The 16,053-nt window shown below is 48.3% G+C and overlaps 1 protein-coding gene across 2 annotated transcripts in view; it reads right to left on the minus strand.

Annotated features, from left to right (window-relative positions):
* Window positions 1–16,053, minus strand: part of BMPR1A (bone morphogenetic protein receptor type 1A) — a 175,357-nt gene that overhangs the window by 116,555 nt on the left and 42,749 nt on the right. The window contains exon 2 of one of the 2 annotated variants that reach the window (XM_075934830.1): window positions 3,007–3,123. The exons of the other annotated variant lie outside the window; for it this stretch is intronic. The gene's annotated coding sequence lies outside the window, so the exon portion shown is untranslated. The remainder of the gene's footprint in view (window positions 1–3,006; window positions 3,124–16,053) is intronic. 2 annotated transcript variants of the gene reach the window in all.

The raw sequence follows: 16,053 nt of genomic DNA on the forward strand, positions 1-16,053 counted from the left end.
CAAGGAGGAAGGAGAAAATTTGTTCCTCTTGGTTTCTGAGGACAGGACAAGGAGTAATGGGCTTAAAGTGCAGCAAGGGAGGTTTAGATTGGACATTAGGAAAAAAATCCTAACTGTCAGGGTGGTCAAATATTGGAATAAATTGCCAAGGGAGGTGGTGGAACCTCCCTCTCTGGAGATATTTAAGAACAGGTTAGACAGACATGTCAGGGATGGTGTAGACCAGTGGTCCCCAACCTTTTGAGGTTGTCGGGCGCCAGGGGGCGGGGACACTTGCGCGCCCCCCCCCCCCATAGCCGCATGCCCGGGGCCCCCCCCCAAGGGCCGCGGGGCCGGGGCTCCCCCGCAAGCGCCACGGGGCCGGGGCCGGCGCTCCCCCTGCAAGCACCGCGCGCCTGGGGCCGGCGCTCTCCCTGCAAGCGCCGCGCGCCCGTGGCCGGCACCCCCCCACACAAGCGCCGCGCGCCCGGGGCCGGCGCTCCCCCCACGGGCACCGTGTTGGGGACCACGGGTGTAGACGGAGCTTGGTCCTGCCTTGAGGGCGGGGGGCTGGACTCGACCTCTCGAGGTCCCTTCCAGTCCGATGATTCTATGATTCTACTCTGATCCAGCTGGGGGGGTATAGATTATTAGTTCTGCTTGGCTCAGAGGATCAGAACCCCCAATTGTTACAGTCAGCCAGAAGGCTTGGAGGCTACCGCCTGCTTGTTCTAACCCACCTCAGAGACTGTGGATTAATAATTTCCTCAGACTTGTTGGGGGTCCTGAGGCTAATGATCTGATCCCACTGGAAGTCCAGATGATGGAATGATAGGGTATACCAAACCCACACTGGGCCAATGGGGGGAACCACACTCAATAGCCTCATCACAGAACCCTTCAAACGCCTTTGGAAAAAAGTGAAGATTGTGAAGAAAAAACACTGTTACCTATCTTTCATAACTATTGTTCTTCAAGATGTGTTGCTCATCCATATTCCATTTAGGTGTGTGGGCATCGCATGCATGATTGTTGGAAGGTTTTTCCCTAGGCAGTATCCGTTGGGCCTGTAGGAGAGCACCCTCGACTGGCACCTCCATGTCGGCACATTTATACCCTTGCTGTCTTCCACCCCTTTAGTTACTTCTTGACAGAACTCTCCGGTGAAGGGAAGGTGGGCAGGATTTAGAGTGGACATGAGCACCATATCTTGAAGAAGAGTTACGAAAGTGATTGTATTTTTTCTTCTTCGAGTGATTGCCCGTATCTTTTCCATTTACGTGAATTCCAAACCAAACTAAAGGAGGTGGGGTCAGAGACTAAGCGGAAATGGACTGCAACACAGCTCTGCCAAACACTGAATCATCCCTGGCTTCCTCAATGGCATAGTGATTGGTGAATGTATTTATAAAACACTAGGTAGCCACCCTGCAGATATCAAGGATGGAAATCTTCGCCACAAAGACGGCTGATGAGACGTAGGCTCTAGTGGAATGTGCTGTGATTTCAAGATCTGGGACATTCGCAAGGTCAGAGCATGTCCTAATGCAGGCTGTGATCCATGAAGATGCACGCTGGGCAGAGACTGGTAGACCCTTCATCCTTTGTGGTACAGAAATGAAGAGTTATGGGGACCTACCAAATGGTTTTGTTGTCTCTAAATAAAAAGCCAAAGCACATATCACATCCAACATGTGTAGAGCTTGTTCTTTACTACTTGTGTGCAGTTTAGGAAAGAACACAGAGAGGAAAATATCCTACTTCACATGGAAATGAGACATCATCTTAGGCAAAAAGGCAGGATGCAAGCGTAATTGACCTTGTCTTTAAAGAAAACTGTTTAAGGGAGCTCTGAGGTTAAAGCTCAGAGTTCTGACACTAAAAAAGTCACTTTTCATGACTAGGGATAAACTATCTCTGCACCCTGAGGAGAACTCTGAGAAGTGGGGGAGGAGCAGGAGGGAGAGTGTATAATAGGTGGGGCTAGCCAAGGTACCTTAAACACATCCCCCTTGGAACCCAGACTGTGATTCAGGAAAAAGCAGACAATGGAACTTCCTGTTGCTGTCTGTTGCAAAGAGGTCTAGATGGGGATACCCCATCTGTGGAAAAATGCTTTGGGCTACATCTGCTCTGAGAGACCACTCATGGGCTAGGAATGACTGACTGAGAGTCTGTGAGGACATTCTGAGTTCCCAGGAAATACAAAACTCTCACAGCCAAAGAGCTTCCAGACAGAGGGCAGAGAAATGAGCACCATGCGTTCTGTTGATACAGAACATCATTGCTGTATTATCTGTCAGAACTGAAATGCACTTGCCTCACAGGAACACCCAGCATACAAGACATACCACTCTTAGTTCCCCGACATTTACGTGATGCGATAGCTCTTGTTGGGACCGCATGCATATACCTTGGGTCCTCGGGTCTCCAATGTGTGCTGCCCAGCCCATGTTGGAAACAAAGGGTGCAGCCTGGTGAACAGCTTTCCCCCACAAATGATTCTCTCCTGAAGCCATCAGGTGATGGAGTGCATGACATTGGGAGGAATCATAACCACCATGTGTAGCTGGATTGTACATCTAAGCAAGTCATGCCTTCAGGGGATGTAACCTTAGCTTGGCATGTTGCATGACATGTGTGCATTCCGCCATATGTTCCAACAGCCTTGTACGATTCCTGACTGTTGCAATGGGTAAAAATCAGAGGCCTAGGATGATATCCTTTATAGTGTGGAAGCGAGCACTGGACAGGGAAGCCATGGCCTCTGTGGGGCCCAGAAAGGCTCCAATAAACTCTATCTGTTGTATGGGAACAAGGGTGGAGTTAGCCTCGTTCAACATAAGCCGAAAACAGACCAATGTGGCTCTCACTAGTGGAGCACAGATGGGAAGTGGTTGAAGTATTCCATATCCAATATGCAAAATAAGATTTATAAGACAATGTTATGTTCCTTTTTTTAAACAAAAAATCAAATTTATTTAACTGTTTAAGCTCTCAGGTTAGGAGTTTTTGGTTTTACTTTACCTCAATTGGTGAGCTGGAAGAAACTATATTTTATTTCAATTCTTTAGACTGTCTTCATCTGTATTTCCACTTCATCAATTCCAATATGATATTATAGCAATGCATATTTCTATTAATCTGTAAAACAGGAAAAAATTGGCTTTGAGTCTGGAGCAATATTTTGTCAGTGAGAAATTGTTGCAATGGTTTTCAATACATAATGTGAACTGATTACTGCAGATATATCCACTATTACAGATGTTAACTGGTGTTTGCTATTTGTTGCTATCCATTTCTATCGAAAGAAAACCTCTAGAGCCACATTTCTCACATTCTATACTTTTAAAGCCTTAACATATTAGTAAAATACTGAGGAACACTTTGGAACAAAGAAAAATGTTCATGACTTAACCGATTAGTAAAGAATCATTTTTATTCTCCATTTTAAGAAATCAGACTGCCAAAGGAAGGATGTCTGTCTGTCTCTATATACAGGTGGCCCGACCCCTGACTCGCAACACGATTGGTTCCCAGGGAGGTGTCACAAGTCGCGGTGTCATTACTTGAACCCTCATTTTCGATAGGTGCCTGAGGGAGCCTCCCATTCATGAAACAGACTCCGGCACCAGGGGATAATTCGCACTCCTTTGACTGGCACCAGCCAGTGCGGCCCGACATGCAGGTGGTGCACCATGGGCTTTGAGAACAGCAGCGGCGCCGGAGCGCTATGGCCCTGGTGGGCGAGCCGCTCTCCCCGGGCTGTGCAGGGCAGGCTGCCCAGAGCGATCCGGGGCTGGGCAAAGGGCAGCCCCTGGTCACTGCAGCCAGGGACCATGCTACGAGCCAGGTGCCTTTGGTCATCTCTCTGCCTGCCTTGCACTTACTAGTGACCCCTCCGGCTGAGGCGGGCACCCTTGGCCAAGGAGTTTGCAGGAGTATGTGTGTTGGGGGGGGGAGTAGCGCACACTGGCAAATGGGGGGCAACTCTCCCCCTTTTCTCTACTGCAGTGCTGGTCGCGGAGGTAGGGGAGAGCTGCAGCCTTGGTGGGGCCGGGCAGAAGGAAGGCCCTGCCCAGGCCAGGATGATTCAAGCAGAGGTGCCTAGGCTAGGGGGAGGGGAGAGCTACTTTGCAGCCCAATCTGGTTGGTCTGGCGGTGAGGAGCCGCTGGAGAGGTCCTCGCCTGCCCCGGCTCAGAGATTGGGGAGAGGGGGAGAGGTGTCCCTGGCCTTGCCCTTTATGTTTCCCAACTGTGTCCGCATGCATCTCCGGGGGGACCTGTGCCGCTTTCACCCTTCCCACAGGGCATTCCGACATTTCTGCATGTGCTGGGGAGAGGGGACATGAGGGTTTGGCAGGGAGAGGGAAAGGAGACAGAGTTCGGTCAGTGGGGGGAAGTAGGAGAGGGGAGCGGACTGGGTCCGGTGTGGAGGGGGGAGATCGGGTTTGGCTGCGATTGAGGAGAGGTCACAGGGTGGATCAGGTGGGGGACAGAAGGGGGGCAGACTGCATCCGGTCACTGAGGGGTCAAGTTTGCCTGGGAGGGGAGAGGAGGTGGAAACTGGGTTCGGTGAGTGGGTGGGTGAGGGTCAGAATGTGTGTGGACGAGGATGTGTGTGGAGGGGAGACAAGATGTAGGCTGGGTTTGGCTGTAGGGCGTGGTGGGAGTCAAACAGCTACAAGGTGAAAGGGGTGCTTTCCTCCTCAGTGCCTGTCCTGCAGCACTGGGAAGGGGGCAAACATTTTTTTGCTTGGGGAGGTAAAAAACCTAGAACTGGCCCTGCACACGGCACATGGCACATGCATGGCCCCGCCCCGGGCAAGCACGCCCCGGGCGTGCAAATGTGCAGTCTCGCCCCCGGGCACCCTGTGCACGCACGGCCCCACCCCCAAGCGCCCGGCAGCCCCAAAAGGTTGGGGACCACTGATCTACATGTTTTGTTAGTCTTTAAGGTGCTACTAGACTATTTGTTGTTTTTTTAGTTTATCTTTATTAATGACCTGGATGAAGGGATGGATTGCATCCTTAGCAAGTTTGGAGATTAAATGAAATTAGGGGTAGAGGTAGATATGTTGGAGGATAGGGATAAGGTCTAGAGTAACCTAGACAAAATCGGAGGATTGGGCCAAAAGAAATCTGATGAGGTTCAACAAGGACAAGTGCAAAGTCCTTCACTTGGGATGGAAGAATCCCAAGCACTGTTACGGGTGGGAGACTGACTGGCTAAGCAGCAGTTCGGCAGAAAAAGACACGGGGATTAAAGTGGATGATAAGATAGATATGAGTAAACAGTGTGTCTTGTAACTAAAAAGGTCAATGCCATATTAGGGTGTATTAGGAGAAGTACTGACAGCATATCTAGGCAAGTGGTTATTCCCCTTTATTCGGCGCTGGTTATGCCAAATCTGGAGTTGTGTGTCCAATTCTGGACCCTCCATTATGGAAAAGATGTGAAGCATTGGAGAGGGTCTAGAGGAGGGCAACAAAAATGATTAGTATCAGAGGGGTAGCCGTGTTAGTCTGGATCTACAAAAGCGACAAGGAGTCCTGTAGCACCTTATAGACTAACAGATGTATTGGAGCATAAGCTTTCGTGGGCAAAGACTCACATGCATCTGACGAAGTGGGTCTTTGTCCACAAAATCTTATGCTCCAATACATCTGTTAGTCTATAAGGTGCTACAGGACTCCTTGTCAAAAACCATTAGGGAGCTAGAGCACACGATTTACAAGAGCAGGCTGAGGGATTTGGGCTTATTTCGTCTACAGAAGAGAAGGGGGGGATTTGAGAACTAGCCACACTCAACTGGCCAAATAGCCACATTGTTCAAGTCAATTAGCCCCACACAACTGACAGAACAGCCACATGTGGCAAGTGGCCACTACAGGGCTGGGCAAAATACGGCCCAAGGGCCAGATCCAGCCTGCCAAGCCACCGGATCCAGCCCACGGACCACCCTGCCAGGACCCACAGGCACACACGCAGCTGCACAGTTTAAAGCACAGTCCATGGAGTGGAAGAAGCTTTGTGCGATCTCCCCACCTCAGCCAATCCTCAGCTCCTATTGGCCAGAAACAATTGGCCAATAGGAAATGACCACAGCCAATCAGAGCTGAGAGATTGGCCTGCAGGATAGCAATGCAAATCTCTTCCCCCCCCCCCTCCCGCCCCAGCCACATAGAGGGAGCAGCCCTGCAGTTTCAAGCAGGGCTGCAGCAGGCAGAGAGCCTGTCCTGGGGTGCTGCACGGCTGCTGCTTAAGTAAGCACCTCCCGGCCAAAGCTTGCCTCTGGCACCCCAGCCCCTCCTGCTTCCCAACTCCCTCCCCCAGGTCACCTTCCAAACCCTCTGCACCTCCCTTCCCCAGGTCACAATTCCCTTCCAGACCATGCACCTCCTTCTAGACCCCTCCCCCAGGCCAGAATCCTCTCCTGTACCCAAACACCTTCCCAGACACCACACCCCATTCCCCTACCCCTAAGTCAGCACCCACACCCTCTGCAGTCTGCATCTCCTTTTCCCCTTCTCCCATGTCACAGCTCCCTCCCAGACATTGCACCCCCTCCCGCAGGCCAGAATCCTCTTCTGCACCCATACCCCCCCTCCCTGACCCTACACCTAAACCTCAATCCCCTGACCCAAGTCACAACTCTCTCCTTTGCCCAAACTGCCTCTCAGACCTCACACCATCTCCTGCACCCCAGTCCCTTACCCTGTGCACCCTTCTGTGCCCAATCTCCATCCTAAACCCGCACCCCCACCACAGAAAAGTGGCCCTTGACCACTTTCCAAAGAGCGGCCCCCCACCAAAAATTACTGTCCACCTCTGAGCTAGCATGTTGGACAACATGGCTATAAGCCCTTGCTCCGCGTCTTCCCACCCCTCCTCCATCCCCATTACCTTTTCCAAATGATGCAACCCAGGGGATTACCAGGAGGCCTGCTGCTAGCAGTAGTTGTCAGACCTCTGCACTCACTGCAGTGGTGGGAAGCAGAGTGACCCTAGCTCCCAGCCTCATCACTCAAGGGAGCAGATCAGTCTGGGGCCAGGGCACGCCACTTCCCTCTGCCACCAAGAAACAGAGCAACCCAGCTGGGACATGGCAGGGCAGGGCGGAACAGAGCAGACTGGGGCTGGATCACTTCTCCTTTTGCCACTGGTGAAAAAGTATGAGCCCAACCCCTGGCGACAATGCCAGACTCCCAATAATCCCCCAGGACATCCTGGGCAACTGTTAAAAACTGTCCAATGTAGGGACAGCTCTGAGTAGAGGAACTGATAGGGTGCATATGTGAAGCCTTACACAGATACATTTGCCTTTGTATCCAATCCATGATCCACAAAAATCATCCATGTCTTTCTGCAGATATGATGTGGCTATCCATAAATTTGCAGGGATCTATGCATATTAGCTGGAAAAAGTTTACCGTTACCTGTCTGAGGGTTTGTCTACACGGCAAATTGCCATGCTACAGACCAGGATATGAATTTGTAACACACAAGCTCGTTTCACAGCAATCCTGAATGGATACTCTTATAATGCAGGAAAAAGCCAGAGTGAGGCTTAGCACACTGCTACGTAGCACAATAAGCTGTATTATGGGGCTCTCTCTGTGTTCACGAGACATTACTCCACAGCATTGTAGATTCACACAATGTAATCTGCTTTGTAAACACGCCCATATGCCAGAATTTCAAATTCATCGTCTTACCTATACACATGTATAGATAAAGACCCTCTTGGGACTGTTGCCTCATATGCCAAGACCCCACTGAACCTGCTTTCCCTGATAGCTTGGGCACCCTGTAACAAGGGCACCAATGACCAAGGTTGGAGGGGGGAAGGGGGTTGGACCAGGGATCTATTCATCCTCACCCCAGATAGAGTGCTTAATTACAACACAGACTGAGTGTGATAAATTATGAATTCAAAAGCTGGGAGCAACATATCCTTTGCCTCAGAGAGTTAATTTATAAACAGGCAGCGTGATTAAGACAGCAAAAGGCTTCTCATTAAAGTAAACATGGGATCATTAGATGATCTAGAAAGCAGAGTCAGGTACTCCAGTCAAAAAGCTAGGAAACAAAGGCGGATTAACAATATGATTTCAACAATTACCATACTGACTGGGTACACGACCCCTCGAGAATGGGATGCAGAGATAAAGTTTCTTGTCACCTTAAAATGACTGCTTCTTGGAGCAGCTGGTTCTGGACCCATGAGAGGAGAAGCAAGTCTTGGTTTAGTCCTAAGAGGAGTGCAGGATCTGGTCCAAGGGATAAATATAACTCAATTGCTTGGAAATAGTGACCATAACATAATAAATTTAACATCTCTGTGGCAGGAAAAAAACAACAGCCCAACACTATGGAATTTAATATGAGACATTTAATATCACAAAAATGAGGTGATTTGTTACACATAAATTAAAAGATAAAGCACTAAAAGTGAAATCCCTACAAACTGCATAGAAGCTTTTCAAAGACACCAAAATAGAGTAGCCCTGTGGCACATGGAAGATTAACAAAAATATATAGTACCATGAGCTTTCATGGGTAAGATCCACTTCATAAGATGAAACATGAAAGCTCATGATACTATAAATTGTTGTTAGTCTCTAGGTGCCACAGGACTACTACTTGTTTTTAAAAGTTACAGACTAACATGGCTACCCCTCTGAGACTTTTTACCGTAATAGAGGCTCAAGTTAAATGTATGTGCCAAATTTAAAAAACACAGTAAGATAACCAAAAAGTGCCACTATGGTCAGGCTGGAGTGTCCCCCTTCAAACAGCAGGCCCCAGCTCCAGCCCCAGCCAGTTAACCATAACTGGTTATCCATTCATATCTCTATACTCAATAATCCCAACCTCTCGAAGCAGCTATCATCATTAATTCTTGTAAAATTCATTACTCATATTTACTAAATCATATACCCAACAATCCCCTAACCCAGTGTTTCTCAAACTGTGCTCCACGGAGAGATATCTCCAGGGGCTCCCCGAGGTTGACGAACTGGAAACATTGATAGGTACAACACATACAATCAGCGGACCGCTGGAGGTCCACATAAGTACAACACGTACAATCAGTGGACTGCTGGGGCTCCGCAGAGCCCAAAAAATTGAGAACCGTTGCCCTAACCAAAACATAGCAACCTTGTAGTTCACCCAAATCAATCTTCAACTCAATTAAAACCAAATTATTCTCCTAAAACAATGCTCCCATTTCTCATTAGTCACCAAACCACTGTACCAAAATCCATTTTTTTAGACCTCTTGCAAAAGCTCATGCTCACTGGAAAACAACCCAGGGCTAAAGCTTTTTTATTACTCTTACACAACAGCTTTTATTCCCTCCCTTCCACAATCAGCTTCTAAGAAATGCCTCTGAATGACCATTATTTAATTAAGTTATAAAAATCATTTGAATTGATAAGAATAGGTTTTTATTTCCATTTTAAGTATGAATACTATGAGGTCCAATAATTATTGTTTATTTTCTTCCTGAGGTTCAGGAAAAAACTGCCAATGGAGATAACACAAATAGAGCATGGATAAAACAAAAATTTACGTGGCTAGATATTTGAAAGCAAGAGAAAGCTTCTAATGCTGTCAGTATTGAGTTTTATTAACTGCCTGTACATTTCCCTGCCGACTGTGGTAAATGTTCATTAGTAAAAGGGAAAAAACCCCAAATGCTCAAGTTCTCACTGGTGCTGAAACAGAGAAGGGGCCAAACTGAAATGTGTCATACAAAACTCATGAAGGGATAAGAGGAAAGTAAGGTGAAATTTAGACATATCAAGAATTTGACACCATCCTTTTAAATACAAAACAATAACTATCAAAATAAAAATAAAGCTATTTCCATACTTCCATTCTCCTCCACTTTAGAATGAATAACTGCCTTTTGGATGAAGAGGTTATTCACCTCGATCATAACTGATGTTCTTCGAGATGAGTGTCCCTTTGGGTTCTCCACATTAGGTCAGTGGCACCACTGCCAAGCTCAGAGCAGAGATTTCATAGCAGTGTCCCTAGAGTCACGCAGATGCGCACCAGCAATCACGCATCAGTCGACTACAGGCATAGCACACACGCTGTCCCCCCATCCCCCTCCCACTCCTCGGTTGCTTCTTTACTCAGAAACAATGGCTAGGGAAGGCCAGGATCCCGAAGTAGAGGAGAGGAAGGGAAAGTTGTGGAGCATCCACAGGGACACTCATCTCAAAGAACGTTAGTTACTATCGAGGTAAGTAACCTCCTCTTCGAGAGAGAGAGAGAGAGAGAGAGAGAGAGAGAGAGATGTCCATGTGGGACATTAGGTGATTACAAAGCAATTTCCCCTTAGGGAGGTCGGGACTTCAGATCTGGCAAAAAAGTGGTGAAAGAACTCCCTTACCTAGTTTCAGGTTGAAAAGAGGTTCCTGCGTTAAGTGTGTAGTGCTTTGTAAATGTGTGGTCGGAGGACCACATGCCAGCTGCGCAGATGCCTCTTATAGGTACTTTACGGAGAAATGCGATAGCGGTAGCCACGGCTCTGGTTGAGTGTGCCCTTAGACTATCTGGAGGCAGCAAGTCTGACTATGCGTAGAGTCTTACAAAACTGATCAAACCTTCGGATCACTACCCCTTCCTGCTTCTCCATGTGGGAACTAACTATACGGCCAAGAATGACCTTGAGCGCATTATAGCAGATTATGTAGCACTGGGAGAAAGGCTCAAAGAATGCGGAGCACAAGTGGTGTCCTCGTCCATCCTCCCTGTTGAAGGGAAAGGACTGAGCAGAGATCATTGAATTGAGGAAGTAAATGTGTGGTTGCTCAGAGAGAGGGCTTTGGTTTCTTCAACCATGAGACTGTTCCAGGTACAAGGATTGTTAGGAAGAGATGGGATCCACCTAACAAAGAGAGGAAGGAGCATCTTCGTGGGCAGGCTTGCAAATCTAGTGAGGTGGGCTTTAAATTAGGTTCGTTGGGGGACAGTGACCAAAACCCTAAGGGGAGTGGGAAAGTCTGATACCGGGAAAAAATGCAAAGAAGAACGAGCAACAAAAGAGGACCCCTGATTCCAATGGAGAAGGTAGGGCAAAAAACTGGTTATCTGAGGTTTTTCTACACCAATGCAAGAAGCCTGGGCAGCAACAGGAAGAATTGGAGGCCCTGGCACAGTCCAAGAAATATGATTTGACTGGGATAACGGAGACTTGGTGGGATGACTCGCATGAGTGGAGCACTGTCATGGAAGGGTATAAACTGTTCAGGAAGAAGAGGCAAGAGAGAAAAGGAGGAGGAGTTGCACTGTATGTAAGAGAGCACTGTGATTGCTCAGAACTCCAGTATATATAGAGAGAAATGCCTGTTAAGAGTCTATGGATTAAGTATAGAGGTGCAAACAACAGCAGTGATGTTGTGGTTGGTGTCTATGACAGGCCACCGAATAAGGTGGATGAAGTAGATGAGGCTTTCTTCGGACAACTGAGAGAAGCTTCCAGATCGCAGGCGCTGGTTCTCACGGGCGACTATAATCACCCCGACATCTGTTGGGAGACCAATATGGCAGTACACAGGCAATCCAGGAAGTTTTTGGAGAACGCTGGGGATAACTTCTTGGTACAAGTGCTGAAGGATCTGACATGGGGCTGTGCGCAGCTTGACATTCTGCTCACAGACAGGGAGGAACTAATAGGGGAAGGAGAGGTGGGTGACAACCTTGGAAGCAGATATCATGAGATGGTGGGTATCGGGATCCTTAACAAAAAAAAAAAAAAAAGAGAGAGAGAGAGTAGTAAAATACACACCTTAGACTTCAGAAAAGCAGACTGACTCCCTCAGAGACCTGATGGGCAGAATCCCCTGGGATGCCAACATGAAGGGGAAAGGAGTCCAGGAGGGGTATAAATGTATAGCTCAAGAATGCCGGGGGGTTATCAGGAAGGTGAAAGCGCAACTGGAACTGTGACTGGCAAAGGATGTGAAGGGTAACAAGAAAGGTTTCTACAGGCATGTTAGCAAGAAGGTGGTGATCAGGGAAGGTGTGGGGCTCTTACTGGATGAAGGAGGTAACCTAGTGACAGATGATGTGGGAAAAGCTGAAGTACTCAATGCTTTATTTGCCTCTGTCTTCACGGACAAGGTCAGCTCCCAGACTAATGCGCTAAGTGACAAAAGATGGGATGAAGATGGACAGCCCTTGGTAGGTAAAGAACAGGTTAGGATCTACTTAGAAAAGCTAAGTGTACAGAAATCCATGGGTCCGGACTTCATGCATCTGAGGGTACTGAGGGAGTTGGCAAATGTCATTGAGGAGCCTTTGGCCATTATCTTTGAAAACTCATGGAGATCGGGAGAGATCCCGGATGATTGGAAAAAGGCAAATGTAGTGCCCATCTTCAAAACAGGGAAGAAGGACAATCCAGGAAACTATAGGCTGGTCAGTCTTATCTCGGTCCCTGGAAAAATCATGGAAGGAATCCTTAAGGAATCCGTTTTGAGGGACTTGGAGGAGAGGAAAATGATCAAGAACAGTCAGCATGGATTCACAAAGGGCAAGTCGTGCCTGACCAATCTGATTAGCTTCTATGATGAGGTAACTGGCTCTGTAGACATGGGACAGTCAGTAGATGTGATATACCTTGGCTTTAGCAAAGATTTCGATACGGTCTCCCACAACATTCTTGCCAGCAAGCTAAGGGAATGTGGATTGGATAAATGGATGGTAAGATGGATAGAAAGCTGGCTAGAATGTCGGTCCCAGCAGGTAGTGATCAAAGGCTCGATGTCAGGATGGTGGTCAATTTCTAGCAGAGTGCCCCAAGGTTCAGTTCTAGGACTGGTTTTGTTCAATATCTTTATTAATGACCTGGATGAAGTGATGGATTGCACCCTCAGCAAGTTTGCGGATGACGCTAAGCTACACTCAAGGGCAAACATAGGGTCCAGAGTGACTTAGACAAATTGAAGGATTAGGCCACAAGAACTCTGATACAGTTCAACAAGGACAAGTGCAGAGTCCTGCACTTGGGACAGGAGAATCCCAAGCACTGTTACAGGCTGGTGACTGAATGGCTAAGTAGCAGTTCTGCAGAAAAGGACCTGGGGATTACAGTGGATGAGATGCTGGATATGAGTCAACAGTGTGCCCTTGTAGCCAACTTGTAGGTTGCATTAGGAGGAACATTGCCAGGAGATTCAGAGATGTGATTATTCCCTTTATTCAGTTCTTGTGAGACCACATCTGGAGTATTGTGTCCAGTTCTGCTGCCCCCCCCCCCCCAAAAAAAGGACGTGGATACTTTGGAGAAGGTCCAGCGGAGGGCAACCAAAATGATTAGGGGGCTGGAGCATATGATCTACGACCAAGGTCACCAACAGGTCGGTCGCGATCGATTGGTCGATTGCGAGGCCTCGACCAGTCAATCACGAGGCGTCCTGTCCGCTCCACCCCCATTTCCCTCCCACATCAGAGAAGCCCCACTACCTACCTCAAGTGAAAATAGAGGTAGTGTAGGCTTCCCGCGGATGGACAGAAGTCCCGCAGCTTAGCGCCACTTCCGATGATTCCGGAAGTAGCGCTAGCTGCTCTGCCAGGTGTACTGCGGGAGGGAGCATCGGCTCCCTGCACCACACAGGAGGGGTGAGTCAGCCCCGGGGGAGGCGAGCACACGCACGAGAAGGTTGGCCCCGGGGGAGGCACGCGCGGGGTTTCCCTGCGCCGGGTGGGGTGTCTGCCCTGGGGCAAGCACGCACGTGCTGTGCTTCCCTGCACCTGGGGGGGGGGTCTGCCTCGGGGCAGGCACGCGCCGGGGGGGGAATCCTGGGAGAAGGCAGATGCAGGGGACTCTGCCTCCACTGGCACCCCGCTCCCCAGCCCCCACTCCCCACTCCCTGAACTCTGTCCCCACTCTCCTGTCCCCAGCCACAGAACTCTGTTCCCACTCCTCTGTTCCCAGCTACAGAGCTCTGTCCCTATTCCTGTCCGCACTGGCACCCTGTCCCCTGCTGCAGAACCCTGTCCTCTGCCCTCCCAGCACCTTGTTCCCTCTTCCCTGCCCCCCGCTGCAGAACTCTGTCCCCACAAAATGTATAATTATAAATGCTTCATTTTAGTTTTAAATAGCATGAATAAAAACATTTCATAACTATAAACATGTGATTTTAATTTTATACATCGCATAATTTAAAAATAAACTGTTTATCAGAGTGTGTAAGTAAGGGCTGGGGATAGCAAGTGATGGACAGGAGGAGAATAGAGGGTGGGGCTTCAAGGAAGAGGCGGGGCAGTAGATCTTCGCCTGTTCGGAGATTTAAAAAGTGATCTTGGGTTTGAAAAAGGTTGGAGACCGCTGATCTATGAGGAGAGGCTGAGGGAGTTGGGTCTATTTAGTCTGCAGAAGCCAAGAGTAAGGGGGGACTTGATAGCAGCCTTCAACTTCCTGAAGGGAGGTTCTAAAGAGGCTGGAGAAAGGCTGTTCTCAGTAGCGATGGTTAGCAGAACAAGGAACAATGGTCTCAAGTTGTGGTGGGAAAGGTCCAGGTTGGATATTAGGAAAAACTATTTCACTAAGAGAGTGGTGAAGCACTGGAATGGGTTACCTAGGGAAGTTGTGGAGTCTCCATCCCTAGAGATTTTTAAATCTCAGCTTGACAAAGCCCTGGCTGGGTTGATTTAGTTGGGATTGGTCCTGACTAGGGCAGGGGGCTGGCCTTGATGACCTTCTGAGGTCTCTTCCAGCCTTATGGCTCTATGATTCTATGAAAGCTTGCTGCAATCCAAGATCCAGTGGGAGAGTCTGTGATAAGATAGTCTGGCCCTTATTGTACTTTGCTATTGAAACAAATAGTCTGGGAGATGCCCAGAACAGCCTTGTTCGCTGCAGATAAAAAGAAAGCTCTCTGTACAGGTCAAGGGAATATGCATTTTCATCTCAAAACAATTGGCATGTGGTTTGGGGAAGAAGGTGGGAAGATGTATTGTGTGGTTGATATGGAAGGATAAGTATACTTTGGGGAGGAATTTGGAATGGATACATAAAGTGACCTTGTCTTTAAAAAAGGTGGTGTATGGGGGATCCACCATTAGGACTGCGATCTCTCCTAACCATCTGGCCAAGGTAATAGCTACAAGAAAAAGAGTTTTCATGGACAAGTGTAATAATGAGGTGGTCGCCACTGGTTCAAAATGTGGCGTAGTTAGAGCATTCAATACTAAATGCAAGTCCCATGGTTGCACTGGGGGATTGATATCTGGAGAGAGTGCCTGCAGGCCCTTTAAGAACCTCTACATGAGTGGATTAGCAAATATGGAAGAGTCATCTATCTTGGAGTGGAACATAGTAATAGCCGCAATATGAACTTAAATGGAGCTTATTGCAAGGCCCGCGTGTTTACGGTGCAGAAAACAGTCGAGGATAGTAGGTAGGGAAAGAACCAACTGGTGATGAGCACACCATATTGACAATCTTTTCCATTTCTGAAGGTAAGTCTTGTGGGTGCTCTGTGCCCTACTGTGTAGAAGGACCTTGTTGTGAGCAGGTCAACTCTAGATCAGAGAACCATCCAGGAGCCATGCCTTTAGGTGTACTGAAGGTGAGTGGAGGTTTGGATGGCTGTCATGGGAGCCTGTGTGAAGAAGGAGATCCTTAATGTAAGTAAGTGGATCGGTGGGGCATGGGACACCGCCACTAGGAAAGGAAACCATGGCTGGTGTAGCCATGTTGGTGCTATAACTATGAGATGAGCCCTATCCCTCCTTACCTTGAACTACTCCGTTCAATAGGGGCAAAGGAGAAAACATGTAGAATAAGTGAAATGCCCTTGCAATGAGGAAGGCATCTCCCATTGATCGCTTGCCTATCCCTGCCCTGAAACAGAATATGGGGTATTGGCTGTTGGACTGCATATCAAACAGGTTTATGGTAGTGATAGAAATGTAGCCGTGTTAGTCTGGGGTAGCTGAAGCAAAATGCAGGACAATGTAGCACTTTAAAAGACTAACAAGATGGTTTATTAGATGATGAGCTTTCGTGGGCCAGACCCACTTCCTCAGATCAAATAGTGGAAGAA

Source organism: Pelodiscus sinensis, chromosome 8 (assembly GCF_049634645.1).
Source record: "Pelodiscus sinensis isolate JC-2024 chromosome 8, ASM4963464v1, whole genome shotgun sequence".
Lineage (NCBI taxonomy): Eukaryota > Metazoa > Chordata > Testudines > Trionychidae > Pelodiscus > Pelodiscus sinensis.